This window comes from Habropoda laboriosa, unplaced genomic scaffold (assembly GCF_001263275.1).
Source record: "Habropoda laboriosa isolate 0110345459 unplaced genomic scaffold, ASM126327v1 scaffold88, whole genome shotgun sequence".
NCBI classification, from domain to species: Eukaryota; Metazoa; Arthropoda; class Insecta; order Hymenoptera; family Apidae; genus Habropoda; species Habropoda laboriosa.
Window position 1 is genome coordinate 1411320 of NW_017100219.1, and position 4747 is coordinate 1416066.

A 4747-nucleotide genomic window follows, 5' to 3' on the forward strand; every position below is an offset into this window, starting at 1 on the left:
TCGGTCGTGGAATAATATTTGACCAAAAAGAAAAAAGGAACACAAGAGAAAAACGAGGAAAAAAGAGTTGCGTTACGACGAGCAGCTAAGGTAACAACGTCATATCGCCCTATTCGGAAGTGACAATCATATGACAACTTATAACCTTCTGGATTGTTAACAGCAAAAAACTCTAGTTAGTTATATCCCGTAATATATATATATATATATCGCGGCATGTACGCATGGCCTTTCGAAAAGCCTGACCAAAATAACGCGCCGCGATCAAATATTGACACTATAATTAATAAAATATCACAACTAGAACCATCGTTACACAGTTTACGGTACGTTTCTTTCTGTTTTCTTTATCCCCCCCCCTCTCTATCTTTCGATCAAAATCGTTCCTCCGTCCTATTGCCCCCTCCCTCCCCCTCCACTCTTTTATTATCCCGCGCGTACATATACTTATTGTAGATACTCGTAATCAGTGACGTGCTTATGTTTTACTTATCTCTATATAACCATACACAGCGTTAAAACATGTGTGTTCATACATATAAAGTAACAATGACTGCGTTTACATATGACTCTGAGCTTGTACTGACTGACGATCTAACATCTAAAATAAAAAAGAAATAATGCTAACCCAAAACGTGTAGGATCGTTATCTGTGTGTGTGTGTGTGTGTGTGTGTGTATAGTTTACGTATACGTATATTCTAAAAACCCAAGAAAGCTGGTTAATTAGTAATAATATAACATCGACGAACCGTTATAATTCTATTCTTGTTAGAGAGTAACCGACATCAACCTACTCCACAAAAAAGCGACCATTATCTAGAAAAAAATCTACCTACCCAAATACTTTTTGTTTTCCGCGTGTAACCAACGCGTTAATAACAACGTGAACGTAATAAAAAATAACACATACATGTATGTATATATATATATATAAATATGTGGATTACTAAATCGAGGGGCCCCGATCGAAGAAATCGCCGCGATCGAGATAATTACAGCCTTACACCCTAAACACATTACAAATATTACACTATCGTCAGTCAAGACTTGCTCTTTGGATGAAGAGAAAAGAAATCTAAAGAAACCTGACTGAAAATTCTCTCGATCTAAACTAGTGACATTCTGCGCCTGTGTGCATGTGTACACTCGTACAGATTTATCTAAATATGTACGAACGTACAGAGACAAAAACTAAAAACAAATCTGAATGAAGCATGGTAGAGTTTTCATATATGACTATGATGCGTACGACTGTCACGTGTGTGTATATTCCCCTACGTGTGTTTACATGTGTGAGTTTGTGCCATGTATCATCGATTCCGCGCAAACCGAAGGAAAATAGAAAAAGAAAAAAAATGACACGTCTCTATGTACGCATTCAGCACGACGCGCGCGTCGGGATCTTTAAATCGAAAAACGCGCGCGACGAACAAACAGAGCTCCTCGTTTCTACTTTATATCTCTCGCTAATCTCTCTCGTTACAACGTGTAATGCGAAAAATCTAAGGATATGACTTTTGTGTTTCTCCCACGAATTCACGAAGAAGAAAAAGGATATTGGTTTCTTTTCAGTTTTTCCCCATTTTCTCTTCTACGCGATACAAACTTTTTCTCTCTCTACGGTTCAATATGGAAGCATACACATATATACATGTAGGCGCGCGCAAACGTGCTTTGTGTTAATAATAATTACCGTATATGTGGTGTACATATATCTGTGTGTCTGTGTCTCTGTTTGTGTGTCTGTGTGTGTGTGGTTCGATAAAACACGCGACACTTACACGCTGATTGTAACCTCTTTATATTTCTTCGGTGTACATATATCTGTGTGTCTGTGTCTCTGTTTGTGTGTGTGTTTGTGTGTGTGGTTCGATAAAACACGCGACACTTACACGCTGATTGTAACCTCTTTATATTTCTTCTTTTTTTTTTTTTTTGCTGTTTTGTTTAAGTTCACGTTTACTGCCAACACTTCCGCTATACTACATGTATTTATCAAAGAAAGAGACACCTCGTGAAAAGTCTATTCTTCTTACTATCTCTCGTCAATTCACCATTTTCTTTTTCTCTTCTATTTGATCTCTTTCGTTTGCAGTAGATATACAAATCGTTTAAGTATGATTAATCGTTAAACAGGCACATCGACTTGGTTACATGATTTCCTTTTTTTTTTCTTCTTTCAATTTTTACATCGTATAACGCGCGTAAAGAACGATGATCGTTACCGAGAAAGAAAAAAGAAGAAGAAAAAGAAAAACAACAACAGCCAATTCGTTTCTAAGAGAAGAGACGCGCTGCTTGAAATTTTCTCGAACACATCCGATCGAAGGAAACAACGAAGAAGAAAATTAAACGAAGATCGACGCTTAAACGTCGGACACTATTTGCGAACAAGCACGTCGTTAGCTTTGTTTCCCTGTTTTTGTAATACAGTAGGTGTCCTTTTGTTCGTACAAATTGCATCGATTACGAAAGAACTGTCTATATATAGTAGATTGAAAAATTAACAGATCACAACAGCAGCGTCTGTGATTCATTTTTCTTCTTTCGTTTTTTTCTTTTTTTTGTTTAAAGACGTTGAAATATTTCCTTCGTGATATCGATAACATATCTAAAAAAATTTCACTTCGTCATTCACTCTAACTTCTTATTTCCTCCCTCTCTAAATACAGTCACGCTAAATTTCCCCATTCATTCGACACATCGTGCTCACACACTAGAACCCATTCTCACGCATCTACCTGTAAAATACTTCTAGTTAAACTCTGGACATGGATCACTCTAATCAACATACCACAGCTAATTATCCCGTACGTTATCATACAGCTATGTATATAAAATAATTAGCAAAACAATGCCTAAGCGTCATTCCATTAAAAACCACGAGATACACGTCAGCACGCAGAAAAACCTTTTTCTTTTTTTCTTTTCAAGTGTGTCGCAAGTATAGTATAGAATAGTAGTGTGTGTATATTGTTTATCCATGCTCATGTGTCTATGCACTTGTGTGTATATGTGTGTGTGTGTGTGAATGTGCAAATCCACCCTTTACAAAGTTGTTTGAACATCAAGAATGTATGTAGGAAGAGAGCCATTCGCGATAATTCTATTTACAAATCGACGATTTATATTTTGGGAGGCGATGCAGAAGATGTACAATCGAGTGCACAGTTCGTTCGAAGAAATACACGGCTACATATATACCGATCGTCCCGATAAATTCATTCGTTTTCTTTTCTTCTTCTTCTTCTTTCTGCGAGACGTCTCGCGGAAAGAAACTGCTTTATACTGACGTGGAAAAGTGCGAGAAGGAAGAACATGATTCGACGAAGGTACGCGGCGGGGCGATAATAAACGAAAGGGACACACTTTTTTCTCCCTTGAAAAGTTTGCACCATTTGAGGACACGTTCACACGTAAATAAGAAAGGATCAGAGTGTACGTTGAAGAAAAGTGTGTGTGCAATTCGACATTGTAAAACAAGACGTAATATCATCATTTTCCAAACGAAATTGCTTCCTCTATTTATCATTTAAGTCTCACGAAAACCTCGAATGTATATATATGTAGGAACCGACGACGGAAAAATAATTGATGGATCAACGGGAATCGAACACGGGATCTCAAGGTTGGCAAGCAGAGACACTACGCACTACGCCAACCACTCCCTCTATGTTCTCCCGTGTCGGTTTCCTATATTAGGGAAAGGAGACCCCCCGATACTACATATATATTCGATTCGTTCCATTTTTCTCACCCCTAATCACCCCACTTTCTTTTCTCTCTCTTTTATCGTACACACATCCCCTTGGTTGTTGCCCCAACAATGCTGATTCTTGTGTAATCGCAGATTTGTGCAATGTACCCGGTTACATACGATATATCCTTAAACTACAAACAAACCACCCTCGGTGAAATGCAAAACTATTCGAAACGCAACGGTAATAATATTGTAGGAGGAAAACGAAAAGTGTGTCGATTGAATCTCTCATCGATGATCGATGCGAAATTATACATCAGTGGTATGTGTGGTGTGTGTGTGTGGTTGACAATGCGTGGTTGTGTACCGACAAATCTAACGAGCACGAAATCTCATCAATCTGAAACTATATGTACAGAGATATAGATACAGTTGAGAACCCTGCATTTCTATCAAAAATCGAACGGTGGATATCTAACGAGAATCGAAGAAAAAAGAAAAAAAAGAAAGAAAGAAAAACTGCGAACTGCTAATAGTGTACTTATCTTAAGGTCAGTGATGCCTAATTTGCAATAATAATAACAATAGTAGTAGTAGTAGTAGTAGTAGTAGCAGTAGTAGTAGTAGTAGTAGTAGTAGTAGTAGTAGCAGTAGTAGTAGTAGCAGTAGTAGTAGGAGCAGTAGTAGTAGCAGTAGTAGTAGTAGTAGTAGTAGTAGTAGTAGTAGTAGTAGTAGTAGTAGTAGTAGTAGTAGTAGTAATAGTAGTAGTAGTAGTAATAGTAGTAGTAGTAGTAGTAGTAGTAGTAGTAGTAGTAGTAGCAGTAGTAGTAGTAGTAGTAGTAGTAGTAGTAGTAGTAGTAGTAGTAGTAGTAGTATTGATAATAATAATAATAATAGTTCATAGTAATATGAAAAGGAGAATAAGAATAATTATGTAGTAAAAATAAATAGTGAGGCTGCTGCGAGGAGGCACAGCTTTTGTCAAATACAAGTTAACCGTGCGATCAAAAGTGTATTAATTAATCATTATCACGTACGAATCGAA